At 34.2% G+C, this 19,485-nt stretch overlaps 1 protein-coding gene across 18 annotated transcripts in view; it reads right to left on the reverse strand.

Annotated features, from left to right (window-relative positions):
• Positions 1 to 19,485, reverse strand: part of STXBP5L (syntaxin binding protein 5 like) — a 374,297-nt gene that overhangs the window by 172,698 nt on the left and 182,114 nt on the right. The gene's annotated exons all lie outside the window — the stretch shown is intronic.

Below are 19,485 nucleotides of genomic sequence, written 5' to 3' on the forward strand. Positions count from 1 at the left end.
CTAGCCTAGGAACCTCCATATGCCATGAGTGTGGCCCTAAAAAGCAAAAAACCAAAAAAAAAAAAAAATTAAGGATTTGGTGTTTTACTGCTGTGGCTCAGGTCACTGCTATGTAACAGATTTGATCCCATCCCTGGACCAGGAATTTCTGCATGCTGTGGGCATGGCCAAAAAAGAAAGATAAAAAGGGACACTATATAATGAGAAAATGATCAATACGAGAAGAGGGTATTAAAATCATTAATATACAGGCACCAAATGCAGGCACACTTAAATACATAAAACAAATACTAACAGACATAAAGGTAGAAAGTGACAGAAATACAATAATAATAGGAGGCTTTAACACCCTCACAGACATCAATGGACAGATCTTCCAGACAGAAAATCTTTAAGGCAAAAGAGATCCTGAATGATAAAATAGAACAATAAGACTTAATTGATATTTTTAGGACATTTCATCCAAGAAACCCAGAATATATATTCTTTTCAAGTGCACATGGAACATTGTCTAGGATAGTCCTCATAGTATGACACAAAATGAACCTCAGCAAATTTAAAATGTATAGAAATCATTTCAAGCATCTTTTCTGAACACAATGGCAAGAAAGTAGAACTCAATCACACACAAAAAAAAACAATAAAAAGTGATTATATTGAGACTAAAAAGCATGCCACTAAAAAACAAATGATTCAACTATAAAATCAAAGAGGAAATTTAAAAATACTTTGAGACAAATGACAATGAAAACACAACCACACAAAATAGATGGGATTCAGCAAAATCAGTCCTAAAAGGGAGGTTCATAGGGATATAGGCCTTCTGCAAAAAATGAGAAAATTCTCAAATAAACAACCTGATCTACTACATAAAAGAATAAGAAGGACAAACAAAACATAAACTCATCAGAAGAAAGTAAGCAATAAAGATCAGAGAGGAAATAGAGATTAAAAATACTACAAATCAATAAAAACAAAAGCTGATTTTTTTTGAAAGTGTTTACAAAATCCCAAAACTTCTACCAGGGTCACTAAGAAGAAAAGAGAGAGGATCAAAATAAACAAAATAAGAAAGGAAAGAAGAAAAATGATAATTGATACCACAGAAAAACAAAAACCATAAGAGAATACTATGAACAATTAGATGCCAAAAAATTGGGCAATGTAGAATAAATGGAAATGTTTCTAGAAACATACAGCCCACCAAAACTGAATCAAGAAGAAACGGATAATTTGAACAGACCAATCACTAGAAGTGAAATAGAATCTGTAATTTAAAAACTCCCTACTAACAAACGTCCAGGACAAGACGGCTTCACAGGCAAATTCTATCAAACATACAAAGAACTTATACCAATCCTTCTCAAACTCTTCCAAAAGATTAAAGAGGAGAGAACACTCCCAAAGTTATTCTATGAAGCCACCATCACACTAATACCAAAACAAACATACAGTAAGACACTAACAAAAAAGAAAATTACAGGCCAGTAACTTTGATAAACACAGATGCAAAAATTCTGAACAAAATATTATCAAAGTGAATCCAACAATGTAAAAAAATTATACACTATGACCAAATTGGATTCATCTCAGGATGACATGGATGGTTCAACACACATAAATAAATTGTTGTGATACACCATATTAACAAAAGAAAAGACAAAAACCAGATGATCACCTCAATAGATTCAGGGAAAGCATTTTAAAGAATTAAACATCCATTCATGACCAAAAACTCTTAAATAAGTGGGTATAGAGGGAATATATCTTAACATGATAAAAGCTATTTATAACAAACCCACAGCCAACATAATACTCAATAGCGAAAAGTTGAAAGCTTTCCTGTTAAAATTTGTTAAGATGAGTTTGCGAACTCTCGCAATTTCTATTCAACACAATATTCAAAGTAGTAACCACCATATTGTTTTCAATAGTAGTTGTACCAACTTATATTTGTACCGACAGTGTAGAAGGGTTTCCTTTTCTCCACACCCTCTTCAGTATTTGTTATTTGTAGACTTACTAATGATGGATATTCTGACATATGTGAGATGGCACCTCATTATAGTTTTAATTTGCATTTCTTTGATAATTAGTGATGTTGAGCATTTTTCATGTGCCTGATGGAAATCCGTATGTTTTCTTTGGGGAAATGTCTATTTAGGTCTTCGGCCCATTTTTCAATTGGGTTGTTTGTTTTTTGGCTATTGAGTTGTATGAGTTGTTTATACATTTTGGAGATTAAGCCCTTATTGTTTGCATTATTTGAAACTATTTTCTCCCATTCTGTAGATTGTATTTTTTTAATGGTTTCCTTTGTTGTGCAAAAGCTTATATATTTGATTAGGTCCTACTGGTATGTTTTTGTTTTTATTTCTATTGCTTTTGGAGGCTGACCTAAGAAAACATTTGTATGGTTGATCTTAGAGAATGTTTTGCCTATGTTTTCTTCTACCAGTTTTATGGTGTCCTGTCTAAAAGTCTTTAAGCCATTTTGAGTTTATTTTCAGGCATGGTGTGAAGATATGTTCTCATTTCAGTGATTTATATGTAGCTGTCCAATTTTCCAACCACCACTTGCTGAAGAGACTGTCTTTTTCCCATTTTATATTCTTGCCTTCTTTATCAAAGATTAATTGACCATAAATATCTGGGTTTATTTCTGGATTCTCTGTTCTGTTCCATTGGTCTGTATGTCTGTTTTGTACCAGTACCACATTGTCTTGATCACTATAGCTTTTTAATATTGTCTAAAGTCTGGGAGAGTTATGCCTCCAGCTTGGTTTTTTCACTCAGGATTGCTTTGGCAATTCTGGGTCTTTTATGGTTCCATATAAATTTTTGGGTTTCTTGTTCTAGCTCTGTGAAAATGTCATGGGTAATTTGCTAGGGATCTCAATGAATCTATAGATTGCTTTGGGTAGTATAGACATTTTAACAATATTAAATATTCCAATCCAGGAGCATGGAATATCTTTCCATTTCTTTGAATCCTCTTTAATTTCCTTGATTAATGTTTTATAGTTCTTGGTATATAAGTATTTCACCTCCTTGGTCAGATTTACCCCTAGGCATTTAATTTTGGGGGGTGTGATTTTAAAAGGTATTGTATTTTTATATTCCTTTTCTAATATTTAATTTTTAGTACACAGAAATGTAAGAGATTTCTGAATGTTAATCTTGTGTCCTGTGATATTGCTTCACAGAACATTGATTTATTGACCAGTTCAAATAGCTTTTGTGTGGAGTCCTTAGGGATTTCTATATATAGTATCATGTCAACTGCATACAGTGACAATTTTACCTCTTCTCTTCCAATTTGGATATCTTTTATTTCTTTTGTTTGTTCTATTCCTGTGGCTAGGATGTCCAATAATATGTTGAATAAAAGGGGTGACAGTGGAGATCATTGTTTTGTGCCAGATTTTAGCAGGAAGGCTTTCAGCTTCTCTCCATTGATATTATACTGGCTGTGGGTTTGTCATAAATGGCTTTTATTATGTTAAGGTAAGTTCCCTGTATACCCACTTTGGTAAGAGTTTTTAGCATGAGTGGATGTTGCATTTTGTCAAATGATTTTTCTGCATCTATTGACATGACCTTGTGGTTTTTGACTATTCTTTTGTTAATTTGGTGTATGACATTGATTGATATGCATACGTTGAACCATCCTTGTGAACTAGGGATAAATCCCACTTGGTCCTGGTATATGATTTTTTTTTTTTTTGTCTTTTTGCCTTTTCTAGGGCTGTACCCGCGGCATGTAGAGGTTCCCAGGCTAGGGGTCTAATTGGAACCGTAGCTGCCAAGCCTACTCCAGAGCCACAGCAATGCAGGATCCGAGCCACGTCTGCAACCTACACCACAGCTCACAGCAATGCTGGATCCTTAACCCACTGAACAAGGTCAGGGATCGAACTCACAACCTCATGGTTCCTAGTCAGATTCGTTAACCACTGAGCCACAATGGGAACTTCTATGATCTTTTTTATATGTTGCTGGGTTTTGTTAGCAAAAATTTTGTTGACAATTTTTGTGTCAATATTTCACAAAGATATTGGCCTATAGTTTTCTTTTTTGGTAATATCTTTTTCTGGTTTTGGTTTTAGGGTGATGGCAGCTTCATAGAATTTCTTTTGTGTGTTCCTTCTTCAACCTTTGGAAAAGTTTAATAAGGATGGGAATGTGTTATTTTTTATGTTTGGTAGAATTTTGTTGTGAAGCCATCTGGTCCTGGACTTTTGTTTGTAGGGAGTATTTTTATTACATACTCAATTTCATTTCTAGTGATTGGTCTGTTCAATTAACCTATTTCTTCTTGATTTAGTTGTGGCAGGCTGTATGTTTTTAGAGAGTTGTCCATTTCTTCCAGGTTGTCAAATTTGTTGGCAAATAATTGTTCATAGTATTCTCATTTTTTTTTTTTGTATTTCTGCAGTATCCATTGAGATTTCTCCTTTTCATTTCTTATTTTGTTTATTTGAGTTCTTTCTCTCCTCTGCTTGGTGATTCTGGCAAGAGGTTTGTCAATGCTGTTTACCCTTTCAAAGATTCAGCTCTTGGTCTTATTGATTTTTTTACTATTTTTTTTTTGAATCTCTACTTTACTAATTTCTGCTCTGATCTTTATGACTTCCTTCCTTCTGCTGACTTTAGGTTTTGTTCGTTCTTCTTTTTCTAATTATTTTAGGTGGTAGGTTAACTTGTAGATTTGAGATTTTCTGCTTTTTGAGGAAGGCCTACATTGCTACGAACTTCCCTCTAAGCAATGCTTTTGTAGCATCCCATAGATTTTAAATGGTTGTATTTTCACTATCATTCATGTCAAGGTATTTTTAAATTTCCCTTTTGATTTCCTCATTGGCCAAGTGGTTTCTTAGTAGCAAGTTGTTTTGTTTCCATGTAGTCAGTTTTTTCTCATTTCTTTTCCTGTGGTTGATTTCTAGTTTCAAGCCATTTTGGTCAAATATAATTTCTATTCTCTTAAATTTGTTGAGGTTAGTTTTGTGCTCAAGTATGGGGTCAATCTTTGAGAATGTTGCATGTGCACTTGAAAAGAATGTATACTGTGATATTTTTGGATGTATTGTCCTGAAAATATCAATTAAGTTTAACTTTTCTATTGTTTCATGTAGGAACTCTGTTACCTTATTGATTTTCTATCTAGAGGATCTGTCTATTGATGTGAGTGGGGTGTTAACATCTCCTGCTATTGTACTCCCATTGATATCTCCTTCTATGTCTGTTAGTATTTATGGTATATATTTGGGTGTTCCTATATTAGAGGCATGTATGTTGATGAGTATAATATCCTCTTCATGAATTGATCTTTTTATCATTAAATAGTGTCCTTCTTTGTCTTTCTTTATGTCCTTCGTCTTAAAGTCTATTTTGTCTAATATGAGTATTGCAACTCCTGCTTTCCTGTCTTTGCCATTTGCATGCAATATCTTTTCCCATCCCATCACGTTCAATTTATTTTTTTTCATCCTTTTTTTTTTTTTTAAGGGCCGCATCCATGGCATATGGAAGTTCCCAAGCTAGGGGTCGAATCAGAGCTGTAGCTGCCAGCCTACGCCACAGCCACAGCAATGTGGGATCTGAGCCATGTCTGTGACCTACACCACAGCCCACAGCAATGCCAGATTCTTAACTCACTGAGCAAGGCCAGGGATCGAACCTGCAACCTCATGGTTCCTAGTCGGATTCGTTTCTGCTTTGCCACAATGGGAACTCCCACTTTCAATTTATATGTGTACTTTGCCCTAACATGAGTCTCTTGTACACAACATATTGTGGGCTCTTATTTTTTATCCAGTCTGCCACTCCATGTCTTTTGATTGGAGCATTCAGTCCATTAACATTTAAAGTAATTTTTTTTTTTTTGCCTTTTCCTGAGCTGCTCTTGTGGCATATGGAGGTTCCCAGGCTAGGGGTCGAATCAGAGCTGTAGCTGCCAGCCTACACCAGAGCCACAGCAGCACCAGATCTGAGCTGTCTCTGCAACCTACACCACAGCTCACAGCAATGCTGGATTTTTAACCCACTGAGCAAGGCCAGGGATTGAACCCGCAACATCATGGTTCCTAGTCAGATTCATTAACCACCGTGCCACGACAGGAACTCCTAAGGTAATTATTGATAAGTATGTATTTACTGCCATTTCAAACTTTGTTTTCCAGTTGATTCTGGGTGTCTCCTTTGTTCCTTTCTCTCTCTCTCTTTTTTTTTTTTTTTTTTTGGTTAGATATTTTCCTTTTACTGGATGCTCATGTCCTCTTCTTTTTTAGCTTTTGTGAATGTGTTGTTTGGTTTTGATTTGTGGTTGCCCTGTTTTTCAAGTATGTTAACCCCTTCCTACACCTGCTATCCTTAGCCTGACAGTTATATAGGCTCAAATATAGTCTAGGAAAAAACCTCTAGATTTTCTAACTTTCCTTCCACAAATTTTATGATTTTGATGTCCTTTTTTTAACATCTTCATATTTATCTTTTTGCTGTTCCTTGTGTTTATCATTACCTTTACAACCTTTTTTTTCCTTTTAGTTCTGCATATTGGCTTATTTCAGTGATTATTTTCCAACTGTGAATTCCATATGATCCAGCAATCCCACTCCTGGGCATATATCCAGACAAAACTATCATTGTAAAAAATACATGTACCCTGTATTCATTGCAACACTATTGACAATAGCCAAGACACGGAAACAACCTAAATATACATCACAGATGAATGGATTAAGAAGATGTTGTACATATACACAATTGAATACTACACAGCCATAAAAAAGAACAAAATAATGCCATTTGTAGCATCATGGATGCAACTAGACATTCCTACTAAATGAAGTCAGAAAGAGAAAGACAAATACCATATGATATCACTTATGTTTGAAATCTAATATACAACACAAACGAACCTATCTGAAGAAATAAAACAAACTCATGGACATGGAAAATAGACTTGTGGTTGATAAGGGGAGGGGGAGGGAATGGGATGGATTAGGAGTTTGTGGCTATAGATGCAAACCATTGCATTTGGATTGGATAAGCAATAAGATCCTGCTATATATAGCACAGGGAACTATATCTAATCACTTATGATGGAACATTATGGAGGACAGGTGAAAAAAAGAATTTATATAAATATATAATTGTGTCAGTCTGCTGTAGAGCAGAAGTTGAAAGAACATTGTAAATCAACTATAGTACAAAATATTAAAAAAACAAAGTTCTAACCACAGCAATCATACAAAAAAGTAAATAAAATTATCCATATTGGAAGGGAAGAATTAAAACCATCATTAGGTTCTGATTACAGGATACTATATAAAGAAAACTCTAAAGACTCCACATACATACATAAAGTACTAGAAATCATAAATGCATTAAGCAAAGTAGGATATAGATTAAGATACAGAAATCAGTAACATTTATTTACACTAACAATTAAATATTAGAAAGGTAAAGTAAAAAAAAAGTCACTTAGCAAAATCACATCAAAAATTATAAAATACTTTGGAATAAATCTGATTAAGGCAGTCAAAGACTTATAATCTGAGAACAATAAAATATTGTTAAAGGAAACTGAAAATGATTTAAAGAAGTGGAAAGATATCCCATGCTCTTGGATTTGAAAAGTTATTATTGCTAAAATGGCCATAGTACTCTAAGCAATCTATAGATATAATGTGCTCCCTATCAAAATACCCATGACATTTTTCACAGAACTGGAACAAATTATCTTAAAATTTATATGAAATTACAAAGGACCCAGAACTGCCAAAAAAAAAAATCCGAAGGAAAAAGAACAAAGCTGGAGGCATAACCTCATATAATTCAGAAAATACTACAAAACTACAGTAATCAAAACAGCATAGTACTGTCACCAAAACAGATATATGGATCAATGGAAAAGAATATGGAGCCCAGAAATAAACCCACAGAATTGCACTCAATTAATCATTGACAAAGTAGGCAAGAACATATATGGATGAAAAAAACCTTGTCTCTTGCAAGTGGTTCTGGGAAAGCTGGACAGCTACATGTAAATCAATGAAATTATAAAACCCCCTCCCATCACAAACAAAAGTTCTAGATGGATTAAAGACTCAAATATAAGACAAGACATCATAAAACTCCTAGAAGAGAACAGAGGCAAAATATTCTTTGATGTAAATCATACCAATATTTTCTCAGGTCAGTCTCCCAGGGCAACAGAAATAAAAACAAAAATATATAAATAGGACCTAATCAAACTTACAAGCTTTTGCACAGCAAAGGGAAGCATAGAAATAAAAGAGAAAGATGACCTATTGACTAACATAAAATATCTGCAAAAAGCCTAATACAAAAAAAATGGGAATAAGACCTAAACAGGCATTCCTCCAAAGAAGACATAAAGATGGCCAATAGACACGTGTAAAGATGCTCAACTTTGCTCATTATCAGATAAATACAAGTCAAAATTACAGTGAAGTATCATAAAAAAAGTCTACAAATGATAAATGCTGGAGAGGGTGTGGAGAAAAATAAACCTTCCTATACCCTGGTAGGAATGTAAATTGGTAAGGCCATTATGCAGAACACTATGGAGGTTCCTTAAAAAACTAAACATAGAACTACCATATGATCCTATAATCCTACTCCTGGGCATATATCCAGAGAAAACCATAATTCAAAGATACATACTCCACAATGTTCATTGCAGCATTATTTACAATAGTGAAGACAGTGAAGCAACCTAAATGTATCTCAACGGAAGAGTGGATAATGAAGATGTGGTGTGTGTGTGTATATATATATTTCACACATACACCAAAGAATATTATTCAGCCATAAAAAGTGAAATAATGCCATCTGCAGCAAAATGGATGGACCTAGAGATTATCATACTAAGAGAAGTAAGCCAAACAGAGAAAGAATATCATATCATACTACATATATGTGGAATATAAAAAGGGGGGGAATGAACTTATATACATGACAGAAATAGACCTGTTGACGCAGAAAACAAATGTATGGTTACCAAAGGGGAAAAGAGGTGAGGGGTAAATTAGGAGTTTAAGATTAACATACACATACTCCAATATATAAAATAGATAACCAACAAGAACCTACTTATAACGCAGGAATTGTAGTCAATATTTTAATTAATTAATTGCCTTTTTAGGGCCACACCTGTGGCATATGGAGGCTCCCAGGCTAGGGGTCGAATTAGAGCTACAGCTGTCAGCCTACACCATAGCCACAGCAATGCGGGATCCGAGCCACATCTGTGACCTGCACCACAGCTCACAGCAACATCGGATCCTTAACCCACTGAGTGAGGCCAGGGATCAAACCTGCAACCTCATGGTTACTAGTTGGATTCATTTCTATTGCACCACAATGGGAACTCCACAGTCAATATTTTATAATAGCCTATAAGGGAATAAAATTCAAAAAAATACCTATCTATGTATAACTGAGTCACTTTGCTAACACAACATTGTAGATACACTATACTTTTTAATAAAAAAGTAAAATTTTATAATAAAAAAATAAAATAATATAAAAATATTCCTTGATGAGGAAAGGGAATCAAGATGGTAGAGTAGCAAAAAAATAAAAATAAAAAGGAGATCCATTGTGGCTCAGTGGTTAGTGAATCCTACAAGTATCCGAGGACATGGGTTCGATCCCTCACCTTGCTCAGTGGATGAAGGATCTGGCATTGCCGTGAGCTGTAGTGTAGGTCACAGATGTGGCTGAGATCCCACATTTCTATGGCTGTGGCATAGGCCAGCAGCTACAGCTCCGATTAGACCCCTAGCCTGAGAATCTCCATATGCCACAAGTGCAGCCCTAAAATGACAAAAAGACAAGACAACAACAAAATGATGGTGGAGTAGGAGGATGTGGAACACACCTTCAACAAACACAGAGAAAATACATCTGTATGTTGCACATTTCTCATGGTAAGATAATGGAAACTAGCTGAAAAACTTCTATATAATCAAAGCTAAAAGAGATATCTCCACATAACCAGGTAGTGCAGAAAAAGAAGGCTTCAAGTTGGGACCTGCACCCCTGGGAGGGATCTGTAAGGGAGATAAGGTCCTCATGGGTAGATCCATAACTAAGAAGCTAGCAGATAGAACCAAAATCTCAGCATCCCAGTCCTGGGGTCTTGCACAGAGGAGATAAGCCCCCATTCCTGCTAAGACAAATAAGAAGGCTAGAGAAGCCTAGATTCTACTCCATGGAGCATGTGATATGCTGGCATGCTAACAATCAGGTCAGAGAGAGCTTTGCATTGATGAGTGCTGCCTCACTGCACTTCCCAATCCAAAGGGGCAAACATCCTAGCACTACTCACTCTACACTACAACACATCACAAGATGTGGGTGAAGCCTCAGTCTTTGTATGCAAAGGCATCTAAGAGAGCCTGGGTATGATCTTGATGGAGTCATGATCACCATTGTAAGAGGGGCTTACAATGTCCAAAGTGCTTAAAGGAAAAAAACTATAACTTAGGATACTCTATCTAGCATGGTTATCATTTAGAATAGGAAAAGAAATAATTTTTCCAGACAAGCTAAAACTAAAAGAATACAGCAGTACTGAATCTACCCTAGAAGAAATATTTGTCAGTTTTCTCTAAATGGAAAATAAGTAAAAATGTATAGGAGAGGGAAAAATAGCAACAGAAGAAGATACATGTATTCAAGATCACTTAAATTAGCCAGTACATAGATTAAAACAATAAAAAATACTGTAAACATAATTATGACTACAATACACAATAAAAGGATAGGCCCGAAGAGGTAAAATATGGCATCAAAATCCCAAAATGGTTGGGGTCGGGGGAGGAAAAAACTAGATATTTTTTCACACGTTTGAACCAGAATGACTGACAGTTCAAAGCAAGCATATAAAGGTATGGGTCAGCATACTTGAACTCCATGATAACCACAAATCAAAAACATACATAGATTCACAGAAAAAAAAGAAAGAAATGCAAGCATATTACAAAGGAAAATTAAACCACAAAAGGAGAAAAAAAAAAGAAATAAAGAAAAAGGACAAAATCAACATGAAAAAAGGATTAAAATAATTACATATCGATGAATAGTTTTAAAGGTTTATGGACTAAATGCTCTGACCAAAAGACACAGAGATGCATATTAGATTGAAAAAAAAAACAACAAGAACCTATTTCTGCTGACAAAGGATTACTATCAGGGCTAAAGACACAGACTGAATGGATGTGGAAAAGATACTACATGTAAATGGAAATGAGAAGAAAGAGAGTGTAGCAATATTCATACAGGCAAAATAGATTTTAAAATAAAGTCCATAACAAAAGACAAAGAAGCAAATTATATGATAATAAAGAGATCGATACAATAAGAAAATATTACACTTATCAACATATACACACTCGATATAGCAGCACATAAGTATCTAAAACAAACACAAAGAGCCATGAAGGAAAATGTTGACATGAATATAATAATTGTAGAAGATTTTAACACCCCACTGACATCAATGGACAGATTAGGCAGACAGGAAAGCAACTAGGCAATAGAGGTCCTAAATGACATAATAAGCCATTTGGACATAGTTGATATCTAGAGGACGCTACATCCAAAGTATAGAATATACATTTTTTTAAGTGCACATGGAAAGGGCTCTAGGGTCAAGCACATACTAGGTCACAAAACAAGCCTCAACTAATTTAAGAGGATATTTTTCTGTACCTTTTCTGACTATAATGATATGAAACAAGTAACAAATAATACAAAGGAAAATGGGAAAATAACAAATACATGAAAATGAAACAACATGCTACTAAAAACCAATGGGTCAATGATGAAATCAAAGAAGATTGAGACAAATGACAATGAAAATGTAACACTACAATATGTATGGGACACAGCAAAAGAATTTCTAAGAGGGCAGTTCATACTGATACAGGCCTTCCTCAAGAAACAAGAAAAATCTCAAATAAGCAACTTAATTGACCACCTAAAAAAAGTAGAAAAAGAACAAAGCGCAAAGTTAGCAGAAGGAAGAAAATGATAAAGATCAGAGAGGAAATGAATAAAACAGAGATTAAAATAATACAAAAGATCAATGAAAAAAAGAGCTGTTGTTTGAGAAGATAAACAAAATTGATAAAACCTGGTCAAGGTCACAAACAGAAAAGAGAGGACTCTAACAAACAAAATAAGAAATGAAAGAGGAAAAACAATAGCTATTGAACAGAAATACAAAAAGTATAAGAAAATACTATGAACGCCTGTTATATATAAAAAATTGGAAAATCTAAAATAAAGAATAGACAAGTTCCTAAGAACACAGAGCCTAAAAAAAATGAATCAAGAAGGAATACATAATGTGAACAGAGCAATCACTAGAAATAAAATAGAATCTGTAGTAAAGAAAAGAAAATCTCCCTGGAAGAAGTCTAGTACTGTACAACTTAACTGGGGAAAACAAGCGAACATACAAAGAACTTACACCTATCCTTTTCAAACTATTCCAAAAAATTGAAGAGGATGGAATACACACATATCCATTCTATAAGGCCACCATCATCCTGATACTAAAACCAGACAAAGATACTTAAAAAGAGAAAAAAGAAAAGAAAGCTACAGGCCAAAATATCTGATGAATATAGATGCAAAAATCCCAAGCAGAGTATCAGTAAACCAAGTACAACAATACATAAAAAGGATCATACATCATGAACAAGTTGGTTTAATTTCAGGGTCATGAGGATGGTTCAATATTCTCAAACCAATTAATGTGTCATACCAAAATAAAAATGTGTTATATTATGGAGTTCCCGTTGTGGCACAGTGGTTAACGAATCTGACTAGGAACCATGAGGTTGCGGGTTCGGCCCCTGCCCTTGCTCAGTGGGTTAACGATCCGGTGTTGCCGTGAGCAGTGTGGTGTAGGTTGCAGATGCGGCTCGGATCCCGCGTTGCTGTGGCTCTGGCATAGGCCTGTGGCTACAGCTCCGATTCGACCCCTAGCCTGGGAACCTCCATATGCCGCGGGAGCGGCCCAAGAAATAGCAAAAAAAAAAAAAAAAAAAAAAAAAAAAAAAGTGTTATAATACAATAAAGTATAAAAATCACATGATCATTTCAATATAGACAGAAAAACCATTTGACAAAATTCAACATTCATTCATAACAGAAACTCTCATCAAAGTGGGTATAAGGAACATATGTGAACATTTACAATAAACCCACAGTGAAGATAATACTCAATGATGAAAAGCTGTAAACCTTCTCAACTAAATTCAGGAGCAAGACAAGGATGTCTAATCACACCACTTCTATTAACATAGCATTGGAACCACAGCAATGAGACAAAGAAAAGGAATATCAAAGTATCTAAATTGGAAAGCAAGTAGTAAAACTGTCACTACATGCAGTTAACGTATTAATCTATACAGAGAAGCCTAATGCCTCCACACAGACACTATTCAAACTGATAAGTGAATTCAGTAAATTAGCAGAATACAAGATTGATGTACAGAAATCTGGTGCATTTCTTTACATTAACAATGAAATATTTGATAGAGAAAGTAAAAGAAAAATCTCACACAAAATCACATCAAAAAATACTTGGGAGTATGGAATTCCTATTGTGACTCAGAGAGTTAAGGACATGACATTGTCTCTGTGACTATGTGGGTTCAGTCCCTGGCCTTGTTCTATGGGTTAATGCACCCTAATGTTCATACTGTTTTACAATAGCCAAGACATGGAAACAACCAAGTGCCCATCAACAGTAGATTGGCTTAAGAAAATGTGGTGAATATATATATATGGAGCAATATGACATAGAGAATACTATACTTAGCGAAGTAAGTCAGAGAAAGGCAAATGCTATATGATGTCACTTATATGTGGAATTTAAAAAGTAATACAAATGAATCTATATACAAAATAGAAACAGACATTTAGACATAAAGAAAAAATTTTGGTTATCAAAAGGGAAGGGAGGAGGGAAGGACGAATTAAGAATACAAGATTAACAAAGTAACTATACATGAAATAGATAAGCAGTAAAGATTTAGTGTATAGAAGGAATTATATGCAACCTCTCGCAATAACCTATACTGGAATATAATCTGAAAAGAATAACTGAATCACTATGCTATATACCTGAAAGTAACAACATACTGTAAGTCAACAATACATACTACAATTAAAACTACATAACGCTATTCAAAGCAAAAATTACAACCTCATACTTAGATATAATACTTATAATTATTGCATAAAGTTAGGAGTTGAAGGTAAATAAATACATGTGGCTGGAAAATTTCTACTTTTTATGAAGAATGCTACATTTAACTCTAATAGAATATGGAAAGTTAAGGAAGTATACTGTAATCCCTAGAGCAACTGATTAAAAAGAATATGTGAAGATAAACTGCTTAATGCAAATTAAAATGAAATTATAACAATACTTTCAAATAAAACAAAAGAAGACAAAAGGGGGAGATAAAAGAGTTTTTTAAAAGGATAGGACTGACAGAATATAAATAATAAACTGGTATACCTAAATCCAATCCTATAAGTAATTATATTTAATATTACTGTACTAAACACTCCAACTAAATGACCTAAGACTGAATAAAAACTATATGCTCTCTACAGGAGACATGAAAGATACCTAATAACAAAACCTTAAAATATATGAAACAAAAGAGGACAGAATCGAAGTAAAAAGTAGATAATTCTATAATCATTAAGAAATTTAAATACCACTTTCTCAAAAGTTGATTATTAGTCAAACACCAGTAGATCACAGAAGAGATAATAAATGATATCAACCACATGCTATTTAATTTTTAAATTTAAAAGAATTACAAGGAAAAAAATCATAATAATAGATGCTGCATGCAAATCAATGAAACTAGAACACACCCTCACACCATGCACAAAAATAAACTCAAAGTGGCTTAAAGACTTAAATAGAAGACAAGACACCATCAAACTCCTGGAAGAGAACATAGGCAAAACATTCTGACGACAACCTTACAAATGTTTTCTCAAGTCAGGCTCCCAAAGCAACAGAAATAAAAGCAAAAATAAACCAACGGGACCTAATCAAACTGAAAAGCTTTTGCACAGCAAAGGAAACCAAAAAGAAAACAAAAAGACAACTTACAGAATGGGAGAAAATCGTGTCAAATGATGCAACGGACAAGAGCTTAATCTCTAAAATATACAAGCAACTTACACAACTCAACAGCAAAAAAGCCAACAGCCCAATTGAAAAATGGGCAAAAGACCTGAATAGACATTTCTCTAAGGAAGATATACAGATGGCCAACAAGCACATGAAAAAATGCTTAATATCTGATTATAAGAGAAATGCAAATCAAAACTACCATGAGATACCACCTCACACCAGTCAGAATGGCCATCATTAATAAATCCACAAATAACAAGTGCTGGAGGGGCTGTGGAGAAAAGGGAACCCTCCTGCACTGCTGGTGGGAATGTAAACTGGTACAGCCACTATGGAGAACAGTTTGGAGATACCTTAGACATCTATACATAGAACTTCCATATGACCCTGCAATCCCACTCTTGGGCATCTATCTGGACAAAGCTCTACTTAAAAGAGACACATGCACCCGCATGTTCATTGCAGCCCTATTCACCATAGCCAGGACATGGAAACAACCCAAATGTCCATCGACAGATGATTGGATTCGGAAGAGGTGGTATATATACACAATGGAATACTACTCAGCCATAAAAAAGGATGACATAATGCCATTTGCAGCAACATGGATGGAACTAGAGAATCTCATACTGAGTGAAATGAGCCAGAAAGACAAAGGCAAATACCATATGATATCACTTATAACTGCAATCTAATATCCAGCACAAATGAACATCTCCTCAGAAAAGAAAATCATGGACTTGGAGAAGAGACTTGTGGTTGCCTGATGGGAGGGGGAGGGAGTGGGAGGGATCGGGAGCTTGGGCTTATCAGACACAACCTAGAATAGATTTATAAGGAGATCCTGCTGAATAGCATTGAGAACTATGTCTAGATACTCATGTCGCAACAGAAGAAAGGGTGGGGGAAAAAACTGTAACTGTAATGTATACATGTAAGGATGACCTGACCCCCTTGCTGTACAGTGGGAAAATAATAAAAAAATAAATAAATAAATAAATAAATAAAAATGCTTAATATCACTGATTATTAGAGAAATGCAAATCAAAACTACTATTAGCTACCACCTCACACTAGTCAGAATAGCCATCACTAAGTCCACGAATAACAAATGCTGGAGGGGGTGTGGAGAAAAGGGATCCCTCCTGTACTGTTGGTGGGAATGTAAGCTGGTACAACCACTATGGAGAATAGTATGGAGGTACCTTAGAAATCTATACATAGAACTACCATATGACCCACCAATCCCACTCTTGGGCATATATCCAGACAAAACCTTCCTTGAAAAAGACACATGCACCCGCATGTTCATCGCAGCACTATTCACAATAGCCAAGACATGGAAACAACTTAAATGTCCATCAACAGATGATTGGATGAAGAAGATGTAGTATATATACACAATGGAATACTACTCAGCCATAAAAAAGAATGAAATTATGCCATTTGCAGCCACATGGATGCAACTAGAGACTCTCATACTGGGTGAGGTAGTCAGAAAGAGAAAGACAAATATCATGTGATTGCACTTAATGTTGGGAATATAATATAGGGCACAAATGAATCTTCCCACAGAAAAGAAAATCATGGATTTGGAGAATAGACTTGTGGTTGCCAAGGGGGAGGGAGAGGGAGTGGGAGGGATTGGGAACTTGGGGTTAACGGATACAGACTATTGCCTTTGGAATGGATTAGCAATGAGATCCTGCTGTGTAGTACTGGGAACTATGTCTAGTCACTTAGATGGAGGCTGATAATGTGAGAAAAAAGAATGTATATATGTATGTGTAACTGGGTAACCATGCTGTACAGTAGGAAAAAAATAATGTATTGGGGAAATAAAAAAAAGAGAAATAAATAAAAAATCAAACAATAGTAAAAACTGTGAAGATTTAAACAGCACAAAATAAAAACCACAATTTCAAGTTTGACTTTAGAGTAACAGGAATTGTATGCTCTTCTCAGGCATACTTGGAACTTCTTGGTAATTAACTGTGTATGTCTGATTATAAAGCAAGTATCAGTAAATTTTGTATAACTTGTATCATGCCACATTCTCTGACAATAATTTAAAAATCTCTAATAAAAAATCTAACATTTTTTAGATATTAGGAAACACCTATCTAAATAAGTCAAATGTTAAAAGAGAATTAAAATAGAAGTTAGAAAATATCTCAAAAATTATTGATGGAAATCCCATATTACTATTGAGATTACATGTTAAAATGTTTAAGATACAACAAGAGTGGCAGAGAAAAAAATATCTAGAAAATAAAAAGAGCTGAAACAAAAGGGAATAAACCCAAAGAATGTAGGTAGATATGACAATGGATACCTATACTGTCAAAATCAATGACAGTATGTTCTGGTGAGGCAGCAGGAATTTAATCCGAATTAAACGTTATGGGAAACAAAGATAGTGATGTTTTCAACAACCTTTGAATAGAACTTCATCTCTTTCAACAGGAAAACAGAATTACATAGAATAACTCAAACTGATTAAATAAATATACATATAGTAAAATAAAGTTTCAAATATTAAATGAAATCAAAAAGAACTTTTATAGAAGTTGACTGCTGAGAAGAACAAAGGGAAGTAAATAGAAAATTTATGAATAAACATATTTCACACTTGCCAATATAAGACAAAGGATTTTATTTGGTGATGGTCTTGGGGGAACTCATCATAGAAACAAATAATGAAATCTGAGCAGAATATATAGCAAACACCTCTCCAAGGTTTCCATAATGGTGAACTTTAAATAGATTATCTCTACTCATTGATCTGTTGATAGACACATAGGCTGCTTCCTTATCTTGGTTATTATAAATAATGCTGCTTTGAACATTGGAGTGTATGTACTTTTTCAAATTAGTGTTTTAATTTTCTTTGGATATATACCAAGTAGTGGAACTGCTGGATCATCTGATAATTCTATTTTTACCTTTTTTGAGGAAACTCCATAATATTGTTTTCCACAGTGGCTGCACCAGTTTACATTCCCTCCAACAGTGTACTAGAGTTCCCTTTTCTCTACACCCTCGTTGACATTTGTTATTTGTGGACTTTTTAGTGATAACTATTTTGACACATATGCAGTAATAGCTCCCTATAGTTGCATTTCTCTGATGATTAATGATGTTGAACATTTTTTCATGAGCCTGTTGGCCATCTGTGTCTTCTTTAGAAAAAGGTCTATTCAGGCTTTTTGTCCATTTCTTAATTTGATTCTTTGTGGGTTTTTTTTTTTTTGATATTGAGTTGTATGAGCTGTTTATATATTTTGGATATTAACTTATTATTAATCATATCACTTGCAAATATTTTTTCAGCAGATTGTCTTATTGTGCCAATGGTTTCCTTCACTGTATAAAAGTTTTTAAGTTACAGGTCCTATTTGTTTATTTTTGCTTTTGGAAATAGATCTCAAAATATATTGCTGCAATTTATGTCAGAGTGCTCTGCCTATATTCCCTTCTCAGAGTTTTTATGGTACATGCGCAACAATAGATGGATAAAGATGATGCACAGACACATAAATGATATATATGATATATATAATGGAATATTACTCAGCCATGTAAAATAATGAAATTCTGCCATTTGCAATAATGTGAATGGACATAGAGAATAAGTACTAAGCTAAATTAAGACAGAGAAATGCTTCATTTTGTCACTTATATGTGGAATCAAAAATAAAATAAACAAATGTATATAACAAAAGAGAAACTCACAGATATAGAGAACAAACAAGTAGTTACCAGAGTAGAGAAGGAAGGGGGACATGCAAATACGAGATTAAGAAGTACAGACTCCTATGTATAAGATAAATAAGCAATGAGGAAAATTGTACAGCACAGGGAAATGTAATCATTATTTTGTAAAAACTTTAAATGGAATATAATCTATAAAAATATTGAATCACTATGTTGTACACCTGAAACCAATATAAGTAATATATATATATATCAAATGTACTTAAATTTAATTAATTAAAATAAATGTCAAAATGTAATCTCAAAGTAAACTTCCAAGTTAAATGGTGCAATAATTTAATCATTTGCAGATGGAACATGCAATTGTGGTACAAATGGCTGATTAACCCAATATGGAAAAATTTCATCTTTTGATTATGGGGCATTCATTATAAAAACACATCACTATCTTCTAAATGTGAAATGATAAAAAATGCTCACAAACTATGAAATAGAATGTATTTGATTAACCTCTAAGTTTTGACCTAACTATTCTTACAACCAACCAATGGTATGAGGTA

This window comes from Sus scrofa, chromosome 13 (genome assembly GCF_000003025.6).
Source record: "Sus scrofa isolate TJ Tabasco breed Duroc chromosome 13, Sscrofa11.1, whole genome shotgun sequence".
Lineage (NCBI taxonomy): Eukaryota > Metazoa > Chordata > Mammalia > Artiodactyla > Suidae > Sus > Sus scrofa.